The sequence below is a fragment of the Pinus tabuliformis genome, chromosome Q (assembly GCF_031772625.1).
Source record: "Pinus tabuliformis cultivar Carrire ecotype Pingquan chromosome Q, CPIR1, whole genome shotgun sequence".
NCBI classification, from domain to species: domain Eukaryota; kingdom Viridiplantae; phylum Streptophyta; class Pinopsida; order Pinales; family Pinaceae; genus Pinus; species Pinus tabuliformis.
This window is the reverse complement of record NC_142296.1, coordinates 1,126,169,734-1,126,186,009: the sequence shown is the minus strand read 5'-3', so window position 1 is coordinate 1,126,186,009 and position 16,276 is coordinate 1,126,169,734. Positions and strand designations below refer to the sequence as shown.

At 36.8% G+C, this 16,276-nt stretch overlaps 1 pseudogene; it reads left to right on the top strand.

The window, feature by feature from the left end:
• Positions 1–6,006: 6,006 nt before the first annotated feature.
• LOC149223488 (L-lactate dehydrogenase B pseudogene) lies at positions 6,007–7,327 on the top strand (annotated as a pseudogene).
• Positions 7,328–16,276: the final 8,949 nt, after the last annotated feature.

The window sequence follows — 16,276 nt, the reverse complement described above, 5'->3', positions numbered from 1 at the left end:
TAAAAAAAAAAAACATCCTTAAAATTGTTGGTCAATCAAAAGATAGTAGCTAACGCTCTAGTTTTTAATGATAAATATTTAGGCAATTTCCTAATTACTAACTGAATAAAATATAGATAAAAAATCATCAAATTAGCATTATCAAGAATAAGAACTATCTTGTTGTTTCCCTAATTATTCAAAAGATTTAAAAACAAATAAAAAACCATCAAATTGGAACTATCAACAATCATCAAATTAGAACTATCTTAATGTTTCCCTAATTATTCAAAAAAATTTAAAACCATATAATATATTTTCTTTACACATTTCTTAAAATCCAAAAATTAAATTAAAAGGAAATTTATTATGAATAAATAGTTAAAATTTCATTACTCAATTGGCAAATTACTCTAGGAAAGAAATTAAAATTTTTAAAAATGGGCAAAAAATTATTTCATTGTTAAAAATAAAAGAGATTGAAATTTTAAAAAATCCACCAAAAATTATTTTATTGTGACAAGGAAAATTTAATATCACGCCTATTTATTTAGTTTTTATATTTATTTTTAGTAAAAAATCTATTTTTAATATAAAAATTAAAAACAACCCTGAAGTAAAAATGGAACTATTAATTTTTTAATCATTAATCACGCTGGTATTGCAGAACAAACTGTCAATAACATTCTTTGTCCCTTCTATCTTCAGTATTGTCTAACTGGATCCATTGACCACCCGGGGAATTAAGTTTCAACAGTTCAATATTCTTAAACATCTATAAACGGAAAATTGTGTTTCAACCGTTCAATATCTACAACTGGATTACGAAACTAATTCACAAAAAATTAATGACGAATTCTCCAAAAACACAAATGAAAAGAAAATTAAAAATAAATAAATTGGGAGACTGTGATGTGTCTGAACCAAATTTTAGCTTATTAATGGCCGAATCGGACCAAATTGCCAAATTTTCGAATTCTTCAGCCTTATTCGACCAAATTTGGTAACTATGGTTTGCGGTCCAACAAAGTGATGGGCAGCGAAACCAACCTGGATTCCTCCGGCTTTCGCTCCATATTTAAATACTAGCACAACCATATTTACCAAAGTAAATATGGTAAATTTGGTAACTATGGTTTGCGGTTCAACAAAGTGATGGGGAGTGACACCAACCTGGATTCCTCCGGCTTTCGCTCCATATTTAAATACTAGCAAAACCATATTTAAATACTAAATTAATATTTAATATATTTTATTTTAATGTTTTATAGAATAAAATATCCAATATTTTATATAATAAAATATCCAATATTTTATAGAAAATATTTTAATGTTTTATAGAATAAAATATACAATGTGGATATTTGGAAGATGCTTACTGAACATGGACAGTATGCTCACACATTCCACCAGCTGGCTCATTTGTGAAGTTCACATTTTCAACAGCTATTCAAGGCTCCACCTGGGACTTCACTTGCAGAAATCATTCGTATTGCTGGTCCCTTCCCTCGGTTTGTAGACCCTGACATATCTGAAGACCTTACCAAACCTATACCTATGGGGTAATTGGAGAGTACACTTAAATGGTTCAAGAACGATAAAAGTCCCAATCCTGAAGGATGGACTGTAGAATTCTATCTTGAATTTTTTAAGATTTTATGCATGGACCTTCTCAAGGTTGTTGAGGAATGCAGAATTACGAGGCACATATATGAGGCTATTAACTCCACCTTCATTTCCCTCATCCCAAAGGTGGACTCTCCCCAATCCTCCAATGATTTTTGGCCTATATCCCCTTGCAATTGTTTATATAAAATTATAGCCAAAATCATTGCCAGCTGTATCAAGCCTATTCTCTCGGCCAGCATCTCACCTAAGCAGTTTGCATTCCTTCATAATCGACAGATCCATGAGGCCATTGGTACTACCTAGGAAGCACCCCACACCATCAAATTGATGCACCTTAAAGGAGCTATTCTCAAAATTGACCTTTCAAAGGAATTTGATCGTGTGAGTTGGCTCTATCTAAGAACGCTTCATACTCATCTCAAATTCCCTATCTCATTTGTTCAACAGATCATGTGTTGCATTTCCTCTATTTCTTTCAGTGTACTTATTAATAGATCTGCCTTCAACTTCTTCCATGCTGAGAGGGGCCTTAGACAAGGCTGCCCACCCTCCCCTTTCCTTTTTATGCTTGTCATGGAAGGCCTAAGCAGGTTGATCATGGATGAAAGAAGAGAAGGGCGACTACAAGGGCTTAAGATCACTGATCAATGTACTATATCCCATCTCCTATTCGTCAATGATGTGCTTATCTTCCTCAACGGTGGCATTCGAGACTTCACTACTTTCTATGACATCGTGCTACTGTTCAGTGCTGCCATTGGGATGGAAATCAACAGGCCAAATTCAACCATCACTTTCTCGGCATGCAGTCCATAGGAAACCAGATATGCTTATCAGAAGTTCCACTTTCAAAGTCACCAATTGGATGATGGACTTAAATACCTAGGGTTCCGCATAAAATCCCATGGGTACAAAATAGATGATTGGATCTGGCTGGTGACTAAGGTGGAAAAAAGGCTGCTAAATTGGAATCATTGTTTCTTATCCAGAGCAGGGAGGTTGGTGCTTATCAAATCGGTATTGGAAGCCACTTTGGTTTACTGGATGTCCTTAGCATGGATTCCACAAGGTATACTTTCGAGAATCCAAAAGATATGTTGCAAATTCCTATGGAATGGACACAAGGAGGGGAAGCCATTCGCATGGGTGAGATGGAGTCGTATTGCATTGCCCAAGAAATGGGGAGGATGGGGCCTCAAAGATCTTCCAGCCTTCGCACATGCATTGGCTGCCAAATTAGGATGGCTTCTCCTAAAATCCAAAAGCTGGTGGACTGAAGTGATAATTAATAAATACATATGGTTGCTAAACCAAATGGATTGGATCCACCTCCCAGCATGGAACAAACAGGGTATCTCAGTTATCTGGAGGGTTGTACTACAAACCCTCCCCACCATTAGGAATGGACTCACCTGGCGAATTAAAGCTGGAACATCAGTCCGCATTGGCTCAGATCCATGGATAGGTTGTGGCAATTTATATCGACTTCCACTATACCTTATTGATTTCCTAAATGACTAGGGCATAACTTCGATTACACATATAGTGGATCAAGAAAGCTCTAACATTTTCATGCAGGCCTGGAAATCAGTAGACACACTTGGTATTCCTGATTAGTGGATTCAAGATTGGGAGGGTTACATAAATGCTTTATCTGAATCACACATCCGCATATCTAATGACGAAGATGATCTCATCTGGGCACCTACAACACACAGAGTATACTCTCCCAAGGAAGGATACCCCATTATACATGCTGCGCACAAGCTACCCAGTTTGGAGGGGTGATGGAGAGCTCTATGGAAACTTAAGGCACCCCCATGAACCATCTATTTATGTGGAATGTCATCATGATTAAAACTCCTACTGCCATCAACTTGACGAAGAGATCACACTTTGGTCTGACCTAGTGTGTCATCTGTTAACACGACAAGGAATCGAATGATCACCTATTCCTGTTCTGCACAACCTTACGACAAATTTGGGAGCAAGTCCTCTTCTCCCTGGCTATCACACAACATTGGGATGGGCACAATATCAAGGAGGCATGGAACAAGTGGTGGGTAGCTTCCTCCAACATGAAGATCCGTAACCTCCCACTGATTATATGTTGGCACTATTCATATTCAATAACATGCAAATTTGTTGGCCATTAGTTATTACTCGGACAATTAATAATTTCAATGAGTTCCCTGATGATGAACAACCCCCACCTGCTTGCTCTATAACTCTTGAAGCTATCAACCATAACCATCCCTGGGCTTACTTTGATGGATCTGCCCCAGACTAGGGATGTGGAGGGGTATATTACTTCACCTATGAGATAGTCATTCTTTCTGAATTCACATGGGGTTGGGTGTTGGCACAAACAACTTCGCAGAACTCATTTCTCTCCGACATTTATTATATTTTGCCTTGGCACAAGATTGTAGACAAATTCAGATCTTTGGGGACTCTAAAATCATCATTAGTTGGTTCAATTGCACATCTGCATGTCATGTGCATTCTCTCATAAACATTTTGGGTGATGCTTTGCAATTAAAATCACATTTTGAATAGATTTCTTGTCTCCATATTTACAAGGAGCGCAACGAGATTGCAGATCAGCGTTCCAAGGAGGCAATGAACCAATCTAGAGGTCAATGGTTGATATAAGAACAGAGGGAGGCATATTTTTTTTCAGAATTATCACAGGCCCTACATCGACCAGATACAGCAAAGGGCCGATAGGCCCTAATTTTACAGTTTTTGGAGCATAAATATATCAGTAAACTTTGCAATATAAAGTTTTATATGTTTGTATAAATATTTACAGAACTTGAAGGCATGCCCTTAATGGGTAATTGTGTACAAAGCTATATATTTTGATGGCTATGGCCACACATATAGCATATGCCACTGGCATTTACAACATGTAATTTTCCACTTTTAATAGAGAATTACAATTTTTCCCCAGAAAAAGAATATACAATATGGGTTATGAATAAAATATTTTAATAAGAATTAATATTGACATATATTTAAAAATATATATTAATAACAAAAAAATTAGTTTAATGTGAATTGATAAAATATTTCACTGCATATGTTATTTAATTTTTAACATTCAAAAATATAATTTAAACAATAAAAAATTACACATTATTTTTTGCACTCTAAAATAAATTTGTACTTAAAGAAATTTAATCTTAAAACTCATATTAAATATAAATGTGTACTTAAAAATTTAATCTTAAAACCCGTATTAAATCTGCCATTAAAATAAATCTATACTTTTTATAGTTTTGGACACTGTGAATCTGCGGTTAAAATAAATCTATACTTTTGGACGCTGTGATTGTTCTAACTGTCATAGATATCATCAAGAAGCATATATATCATTGAGGAGAAGCTGTGGCTTGGATCTGTTTAAATGTACACTGAGACTTACATTCATTTTCAAAACTCATGGACATTGGAATTGGTCAACCGACCTGAACATCACCTAAGACTAAACGGAGCTGCGCCTTAAATCGCTTGATTAAATGCACGCGGCGAGGTGGTTCGAAATAGACCAGAAAAACCCCAACAACCATGCCGTAGAAATAGAACCATAGACTCGTGCAGATTTTCCTCACAACAAACGTTCAATATTAAAGAATAATTCTCTGCCCCTTCTCAAAGGTTTTAAGTTCATTTTTCTATCTTCTCAAAATATCCATAAAAGGTTTTTAATTTATCCATTTTGTTCGCATTAAGGAAAACGTGGCGTTATGTTCAAACTCGGCTGTATATACTTGTATATATAAATGATAAATTAGTCAGCTTTGAAAGGTTGGTCGAAAGAAAATACCCGAGTTCGTCCTCCAAAACAAACGTGAGCTGAAAGCCATTTTGACTTGGATCCGAAGAATATGCTGAAAGTCCAGAACCTTCTGGACCTATAACGACGTCTACGATGACGTTTGCATGGGGAGGAGACGGAAATTTTCTTTTGCGTTGATGGGAAATTTGGCCCAAGTTTCAATTTACACAGCAAGAAAAGGGTTTTTAAACTCTATGTTTGTTGAAGCTTGGTAATGGTAACCTCATGCCTGTCTACCTTAATAATTTAGTTGTACGCATAAAAATAGACATTATCTTACCTTGTTACCCTCTGGGGGTTAAAGGCGGCTGTTTGTTCAGTCGCTGCTACCTAATAACTCTAGAAGAGAAGAGGAGACCCACATCAAGTATTTGCTTGTCAAAGTCTATAACCCAAAATCCAAGGGAAATAACATGGCAGCCGTCTCCCGTAGACAAAGTCACCAGCGTCCTTCTCCTTCGTCGTCGTCTTGGCTTGCCGCTCACTTCACAGCATTGCCAATAAAAGGGCATCGACTTAGCAGCCAAAGTTATTATCAGTTGTAACAGCTTCCTCAGCCATCAATTGCAGATTCCTTACACACCTCGAGAGTCCAAGGCATCGAAAGTTTTGTGAAGTTAGAATGGAGAAGCAATTGCAAAAGCATTCAATAGCCCATTCATCGTCAACGTCATCTCTGGGCATTGACATGGCCGGGGCCTTCTTCAAGTCCATCCACAGCGCCGCTCCGCCTTCTCCGAGCACGCGAAACACAAAGATAACCGTCGTCGGCGTCGGAAATGTGGGCATGGCAGTTGCGCAAACGATCCTTACACAAGAGCTCACAACGGAGCTCGCCCTGGTGGACATCCAGGCCGACAAGCTGCGGGGCGAAATGCTGGATCTACAGCACGCCGCCGCCTTCTTGCCCCGCACCAAGATAGTGGCCGGCACCGACTATGCCATCACGGCGGGCTCCGACATCTGCGTCATCACGGCCGGCGCCAGGCAGCGGGATGGCGAGTCGCGCCTCAATCTGGTGGAGCGCAATTTCCATCTCTTCAAGTCCATCGTACCGCAGCTCGTGAAATTCAGCCCCGACACCATCCTGCTCGTCGTCTCAAACCCAGTGGACATACTGACATACATCGCGTGGAAGCTCTCTGGTTTGCCGTCGAACAAAGTGATGGGCAGCGGCACCAACCTCGATTCCTCTCGCTTTCGCTCCATGATTGCAGATCATCTGGACGTGAATGCGCAGGACGTGCAGGCGTACATCGTAGGCGAGCATGGCGACAGCTCGGTGGCTCTGTGGTCGAGCATCAGCGTGGGGGGCGTCCCTGTGTTGAGCTTCCTCGACAAGCAGGAAATTCTGTACGAGAGAGAACATCTGGAAGCCATTCACCAGGCCGTGGTGAACAGCGCTTATGAGGTTATCAAATTGAAGGGGTACACTTCGTGGGCTATAGGATACTCAACTGCTAACTTGGTGAAAAGCGTGATTCGAAACCAGAGGAGGGTTCATCCCGTTTCAGTGATGGCCAAGGATTTCCACGGTATCGAAGAGGAGGTGTTCCTGAGCCTGCCTGCTCAGCTGGGAAGAGGAGGGATACTGGGCGTTGCCAGCATTCACTTGACAGAGGAAGAAACCCATTGTCTCAAGATGTCAGCGGACGCCATTTTTGAAGTTCAGAAGCACCTTCACATTTGAGCTGAGCGCATGCAATACATCATACTGCCCGATGCTACATTTTAAAATCTTCCTATGCATACATTGATTTGACTTTAGCTTTTTGCCTGGGGAAATCTTTTGCAAAATGACGATTCTACATTGGTAGCATCCCTTTTTCATCTATATTGTTTTTATTTATTGAAAAATGACGATTTTACATCGGTAGAAATCTAAAATTCATGGGATATTTTGGAAGGAATTATAGAAGATTACAATAACAACATTAGTTATGAGTTTATTATATCATCTCCAAATAGAAATACTGAATACATGTTTGGATTTATTGTTATATTTTTAGGAAAACATCTTCAATGAGTAAGGTGACTTTTTCTAGTAAAATGACGTGTAATACTATTTATCGCACAACTTATAAGATGTTTTCCAGTAAAATGACGTGTAATACTATTTATCACGCAATTTATAAAATGTTTTTATTTCAAATTTTTAGATATTTAATTCTTAATATCGCACCTTATTTTTAAAACCATTCTAAAATATGGGAAATAAATTCACATAAACGAAAGAATCAAGAAAGAATCAAGAAACTCTGTGAATATTATAGTATTATATAAACTAGCAATTGTCTTAAAAGGTATAAAGAGAGACCGATAGACTTATGAAGTTGGAATTGTTGAATTTCTATGAATGATTAAAAAGTACAATTATTTTTCAAAAAAATTAAAAACAGAAAATAATGAATATTACAAACTAAATAACATCTACAGTCTAAATTATATATATATTTTCAATTGTATTGTCAATTTGGGTATTGGTTAACTTTTACACAAACATATGCTTCCACAATTGTAACTCTTCTCCAACATTGATTCATATTCTTTGTGAAACCTGCCACATTAGTGCAGTGCAATAAGAAATATTGTAAAGAAAGGTTGAGAAATCTTTCTTTATATATAAATATATATTTTTAATATGTTTTGAATTTACCTAAAAATGAGCAGTTTGTATCAAATCTACTGTGCTTGTCCCAAGTAAGATATAATTTTGATATTTCATTTACTTAATTATTCATAAATCTTTTTTAAATTTCTACTTATTATTTGTTCAAACTGGACCATTCTCATTATGAAGCTCTGACAAATTGTACTTTGCATGGTCTTTCCATAAAATTGGTTGCACCAAAAATGGGATCCATAGATTTAGAGAAGCCTACACCATTGATTGAGAAAATCAAATCATGAAACTCTTGAAGAAACTCCATTTCTAATTTTTCATTTTTCAATTCCGGTAGTTACATGTAGCATATTTCCTTCAGTTGGCATCTCCTCACATATCACCTTAAGAGGGGATTGAGAGAGTCTGAAGTTCAACAATTGTTTTTGTGGAATTCTAATTAGGCTCTTAAATATATTAAAGTAATTTTTCTGAATTAGGCTCTTAAATATATTAAAATAATTTTTATAAACCACTGCCATTGTATATAATTGAATTAAATGTAAACTTTATAAACCACATGCATGTTATTAGTAAGTAATCTTAAAAGTAACATGTTAAGAGTGACATGGTTCATAAAATGACTTAATGTAATGTAAAAACAAATTATTAATGTTTAAAATACTGGTGGATCCATATCCAAATTTAAATCTGAAATCTGGTAACTTATACACACACACATCAACCGGATTTAGCTCAGGTGGTTGGCATAAATGTTGTTAACTTGTTATCGCCCCCAAACACGTTCAATCCTTGCATGTGATGTATTGAGTTCATAATGAGTATTAACTTGTTATCGCCCCCAAACACGTTCAATCCTTGCATGTGATGTATTGAGTTCATAATGAGTATTTCTTGTAATGGCTTCGAGCCTTAATGTATGAGCAGTCCCTCAAGGACTGAAACATTTATATTCCTCATATGGAATATAAAGATATTTCTTATGGAAAAAAATATTTTCCTGATCACTCTTCAACCAGCAAACAAGCAATTCAAAATTAGTGATGAAAGGAATATCTTCCTTTTTATTTTTACATTATCATTAAGCAAATAAGAACAGCATGAGTAAAAGAATATATATTACAAAATAAATTCAACAACAGAATTGAAAGAAACGTTATCCTAGGAGATCCCTTTTCACCTAGCAGTCCAGCATCTTCCAGCTTTCATAACAACAACTCCTATTCCAAGCAAATGTGGGGAACAAGAGGACTATGCTATTGCCCTAATTCCCCTTGCACCTTCATTTAAAAAAATTACATCTTCCTTTATATATATATAAAACTACATCTTCATACATTTAATTCTTAAAAATATATAATAAATTTAACAAAATTAACTCATCCAAAAACATAAAATAACTACTAAATTAACTAATCCAAAAATGTAAAATAACTACAAATTAACAATGGAATTTTCTCATTGATGTTGGGAATTGGTGAAATCATGTTCACAATGTTTGGTACAAACCAAAGAGATAGTTGAGTTGGTGTTAGTTATCTTGCACAATGCAGTCACTCATTTGAATCCGAAGGTTATAAACCTATTTGTTAAATATTTTCAAAGTTTCATGATTTCGTTGTTGTAATACTTATACTTACCAATTATTGGTCTTATACAAAAGAAATTTCAATGCATACCTATACACAAATGAGTCAATTACAGATAATGAATTGTGTGCCTTATAATTGCAACCATGATTGTGCCCTCGCTGGGAATTTTGAATGGTTCCCTCTACGAAATCTAATATCCTTTCTACCTTACTATTTGCTTTGTCATCTTTACTTAAATCAACATCACTATTGTACAAGAACAGTCCTTGTCTCGGGTGGTTGCTCATCAACGAAGACAACAAGGAAGGAGGGTTGTGGGTTTGGGCATGGGAAGTTCCATGAGAATCCACTGCATTACCATCCAGAGTATTGAGGTCTCTAGCATCACCATCATCATCAAAAGGGGCAGGCATGCTTAGGTCCAATAGTTCCACTCTTGCAGGCAGCTGTTGCAGCTTAGGGGTCTCCTTGTTGCCATAACTAGTAATTATAGTATCTGAAGCTCTGCTACCCTAATGGCATCTCTTGTGACCACCCAAAGCCTGACCTGAAGCAAAACCCTTTTTACAGATTGAGCATTCATGGATCCTTGGAATCTTCTTACCTGAAATAGCAGTAGACTCAATTGTCCTCGTTCCATCTTTGGCTTTGGCACCAGAAACCTTAGTCCTCTCCTTTGCAAGAGACTTGTGGAAATTGCCAGGCAGTTGAGAGCCCGATCCAGTACTGAGCTCGTCAGCTATGTCTTCTTCTAGGCTCTCATTCTCATCCTATGTCTGTGTAAAACTGCCCTTGAACTTAACGTGGCTAGCACTGTGGCCTCCAAGAGCTTGATAGTAATGAAAAACCTTGTTGCAGGTGGTGCACTTGAACTTGCCCTTCATAGCCTCCTCGTCATCATCATAAAGACTGGCATCATCATTAATTTTCTTATATTTGACCTTCTTGGTCATGGATTTTAGAAGCTGGGAACCAATATTGGGAAGCTTGAGGGAACCTGCTTCAGGATCTACAGCCCCAACGTGAAATTGTGGGTTTTGGGTAGTGTTTACTCCACTTGCAAGCATTACAAAACATAGGGCCAAGTCCTATTCTTCATTATTGGTTACTGAAACAAATTGTTCATGCAGAGTAATTTGGAGTGCATACCTAGGTCTTTTAAATCTCTTTTCCTTCGCCCACTTATCAAGCCTGCTTAAATTCCCACTTGGTTGATCAATCTCGATCTCAATTTGACCACCACTATCTCCTCTTTTTTCTTCTTCGTCTTGGGTCTCATGTTTATCTGATTCTTCAAGGCAGGCATCACCAAGTCTATCTTGATGCATTTCATAGTAGCAGTTCATGTGACCAAACAAGCCTGACCGCCAAGAGCTCTTCCCGAAATGAATCCCTTGCTGCAAATCAAGACAAAGATTATTAATGTGCCTAAATTCTCTTTTCCACACAATTAGGGTACAGTCTCCCTCTGGAAAATATCCCATAGAGCACCTCAAAATTCTGAGTTCAGGTTTTTCATCTTCTCTGAAATCTCAGGACATGATCTCAAAGTGCTTGTTTTGGTGCTATTACATCCAAAGTGCTTATTGATGGTCAAGAAAGGCAAGTTGTGTAAGGCTAGGAAGCCCTTATATGAAATGCCTAACGAAAACATTTGCCCCATTGTGGTCACATACAATGTTGTTATTGATAGTTTTTTGTAAGAAATGCAAGTTGGAAGAGGCCAGGGAACTCCTCTATAAAATGCCCAACAAAAATATATCCCTTTTAATGTCACGTATGCTACATTGGGTAAAGGGGTGTAAGAAAAGGGCTTTAGCAGTACACCAAGAACGTGATTCGAGATCCGAATTATGACCAAGTGAAGTTTGTCATTGACAAAAAGAAGAATGAGCTGTTGGGGTCATTACGACCTACATTTCTTGATAGATTCAGTTTCCTACAAGCGGGATCATCTATCTGTAGACAGTTTCACTGTACTCAAGAAGTCCACAACACCTAGATTGTGATGATCCCACAAGTATGACACCTAGACTTATGCATTACAAAGATACTTAATGACAATATTACTAAGGCTATAAAACGTACATAGAAAATCGCTGACGTGAAAAGTACACATTATATTGTTGCTGAAACATAGGAGACAATTTTTCTAACTAAAAAAGGATATAAGGATGCTTAAGAGATTTTGACTGTTCAAGCTAAGCTCCTTTTGCTTTCATATCTGATATACCAACACTTTCGGAGAGCTTTAGACCATTATTTTCAGGTTGATTATCCTGGTGCTTATCAAAATACTCCATTATATTCAAAAAAATTGAAGTCACTTTCAAAGAAGGATCTGTAAAATTAATCAATTTGCAATTGTCTTCATCTTGTATATTTTTCTGAAGAGGAAAACAACTATGATTGTTGCAGGCCCCTCCCTGTGAGTGATGGAAATCCAAATAAATCCATTCACTTGTAGATGTAGAATGCTCCTTTTGTTAGTGGAGAAGCATTTTTGTAATAGATAAGGCTATAAGTTATTTATTAGCATCATAAAACACGGGAGTTGGTAATGAATTATAGGTGTTTTCAGATAAGGATAGCTAAGGTACAACTACTAGTTCAACAAAAGATCCATGTGATATTAATTTGGACTCATCTGATTTTTCCCACAATCCCCCCACCTCCAGAAGCCAATTTGGTCTACAACATGGGATACCCTCTGTCACTACTCCACTCAAGCCTTGCTTAATGCAATTATGAGTTTCCCAATTTGGTTCATTATTCATAAAGGAACTCAGCCCATAAACATAATATGACTTTCCCTCCCTTGATCTACATTTGCTATCTTGCTTTGCATAAGCTATGCATCCTCTTAGTACCTAGACACATCCACCTAATATGACTCCTTCCAAAGACAGACAACCCCCAAAAGGGGTAAGCATGTCACAAGCAGAAATCCAACCTAGATGGGGAGGAGAACAACCTCTCATATTAACCACCCAAGCTAGACCACATTGACAAAATGTTTGTTAATAACATTCAACGACAAGGTACGTATTGTGAAAATTTGGAAATAGCTCAAACGACTCAAAGATCCTTATAGTATGCAAATGGGAAAATCCCATAAATGATTAGGGTATGGTCGAGGACACCTTTTACAGTCCCTTAAAAACATGTATGACATAGAAACATTTCTTAGCCATACTTAATATTGATCCTTTCAGCAATATGTTGTTCGCACATGATATGCGATCCTTGTAGGAAAAATCCACATGTTTCTTACACAACCTAAAACCCATTAAAAAATGTGTTTCAATAACATTCAGGCAGAAGGTATATATTCTACACATTTGGTAGAACAAAATACTCAGAATAAACCCAAGCAAATGGGATAGAGGATGTATTTTCTTACACAACGTAAAACCCACTAAAAAATGTATTTCAATAACATTCAGGCAGAAGGTATATATTTTGCACATTTGGAATAAGATCCTCTCGGTTTTCACCTTAGAATCCCTCCGTTCTCCACATACCTTGTCCCTTTTACTGGGAAACAACTAAATTAACAATAGTGTATTTCCTCATCAATTTGCATGTAATCACCATTGAATTATTTCTTAAAAGACCAGGAAAAGGAAAAATGGAACACAGACACCAAGGGTTTCAATACAAAACTGATACAAAACTCTTTGAACGACCTTTAGGAAAGCAAACATGTCATCAAGGACCATGGACCGAGGGGATTGAAAACGTCGGGGAAAGAGTTCCTGACATAGAAATTGTATTTTTGTGATCAAATGTCTGATCAAACCATCTATTTGATTGATTGAAACAGCCCAAATTGCGTAAGCCAACAATTGATGATAAATTATCTGTGCCAAAAGAATAGGAAAATGAGATATTTGGCCACTGATGGCCTCCTTTGAGTAAACCCCTCACAGACTTCTGATGTTCTGGGTGTTTCTAATTTCTTTGGCAATTTCCTTGGAAAGCAGCTTTCAACCTTAGTAAGTTTTTCGCAGACGGAATTTTAACCTCGATTAACTATCTTCTTGGCCTCCAAGAAAAATCAGCTCCTTTATGCGGCAAGAGCTCATGGAAATCTCTCAATAAACCACTTCATGACTTAAACATAAGAAAAATTGCTTTGTGAGTATGTAATTGTTAAAAAAACACAAACAAATTATTCACAATCATAATTCGAAAATCAGGAGCTACCCTTCTACCTTTTTCTTAGTCTTCAATCAATTCTTCAAATGAAGAATGACATTTGTCTACACACCAATAGGGTTTTGATATTAATTACAACATGTCATCCTTCTATTTATCAATTCCAAACCCTCCTACCAACAAAAAAATTTACCCCCAAACACCTGTCAATTAAAGAAATACATCTAAATTTCAATACCCCAAATGAAGAAACCCACAGCCTAATAAAAAATTGATTCAAGTTTAATGCCCGCATTGAGAAATCCTCCGCCCAATAAAAAAATTTATTCAAGTTTAATGCCCGCACTGAGAAATTCTTTGCCCAATAAAAATTGATTCAAGTTTAATACCCACATTGAGAAATCCTTTGAACTAAAAATTTGACCAACGATACCTCACATAGAGAAACCCTCCCCAGTTATAATTTCACCTTAACTATAGTACCCCTATTCTCTGAATTGACCACAAAAACATTTCTGCAGACTTTTCAAGTTTCCAATTTTGCGCAAAATGCACAGAACTTGACCTTAATATTTCAACATTTGAATTCCAGGAAAAATCAGTTACAAAATAACTTAGAAGATACAGTTTTATTATAGACCTCTAATTTGTTTGCACCACATTGACTCTTTTCAAGCTATCAATTTTGGGCAAAATGCATAGAACTTGACCTTAATATTTCAACATTTGAATTCCAGGAAAAATTAGTTACAAAATAACTTAGAAGATACAGTTTTATTATAGACCTCTAAATTTTTTGCACCACATCGACTCTTACAGGTTCTAAAATAGAAATGGGCAAAACCCTAATGGTGTTTAGGTAACTTCCCAAAAAAATTACTGAAAATTTCAATACCATTAAATTTCCGAGTGTCGATGTCGCTTCTGTACATATAATCACCATTGAATTCTTTCTTAAAAGACGAGGAAGATGAAAAAATTGAACACAGACAAAGCATTTCAATACCGAACCGAGACAAAAACCCTTTGAATGACCTCTAGGAAAGCAAGCTCTTCATCGTTGCCATCGACAGTAGTAGGTTTAGAGGTTTTAATGAAAATTTCAATACCGTTAATATTCAGAGTGCAGATGCCGCGTAGAGGTCACTTAGAGGGATTACTGCTACTTCCAAAGTGTATAACCGATCATGTTATGACATTTTAGCCTAGCTGATTTTACTCTAGTATGAATATGCATGCCCCCTACTATGTCCCGCCCTCGAGCCACATATCTGAAACGATAAAAATGAGATTTTGATTCCGCTACTAGGCAACAAACCATATCTAGTGTGCTATTGGTCATTAAGCCGAGCAAGAACTTAATACAATCAAGAAAATGGGCTACACTGATACTTGCAAGGCTTACATATTCGAGGCAGAAAATTGATTTATTCGACGCAGAAAACTGATTTAACCTGTACCTGCCATAAAAAACCCACAACAAAACACTGGACTGAGATTATAACGGTGTAAGAAAAATGAGAGAGAATGGGATCAGAAAAGCCAGTCTTGAGAGCACTAACCACTGAACTTTGAACAGAAGAACTCTGAGCACCTGAACGAACAACTTCTAAACAGAACAACAGAGCTGTAAACAGGGTATAATAGAATCGAGTTGTAAAAATGGTATAGCAGGATCGAGCTGTAAAGAAGAATAGTGAATCACCACTGAATAACCGAGAGCTAAATTCATTGTTAGGCAGCAAGGCAGGTCGTGCACAATAGAGTGCATAGCAGAAATCAGAAACATTATTGTAGCAGGTTGTGGAAGAGTAGTGGAAGAGGAGAAAGCGGAAGGCAGGAGAAGCAGAAATCGGAAAGCAGTTTTGGTGAGGGAGGAATAGTCTGAGAACATATGCCAGATGTCAATTAAACCAGATTCCAGTTGGACGCTAGATGTCAATCATAGAATCAAAAGGTAGATGACTAAACTCATTCAAAGGAAGGCCTATCGACCTAATTATCATATTTATGTCGTCTTTGTCTCCCATATATAAACCAAATAAATTCATTTAAATAAATAATTTATAAAATAACACCTTCAATTATAAAACTTTGAAGGACATTTTTTTTAAATACAATAAATTATTATATTTGTTTTGATACTTGGGATAATCTGCAAAAAGGCACAAAGAAGGCCATGGATGGTGTATTCTGTGCAAAAACGAGACAAAATGAGTCTTTCATTATTCTTATAATGTCCTTTTGCTTTAAACATCTATTAAAACACAAAACATATTTTGGGATTTAATGTGCATTGTCAAGGACAGTTTTAAGGAATCTTGGAAGAATTGGTGAGATGCATCAGGAAGTGAAGTTGTAAGAAATATTCCCACTCTCATTTGCTTGGGAATTTGGATCGCCTATAATAAATCTACTTTTATGGATGATCCTTAACCCCTGACCTCG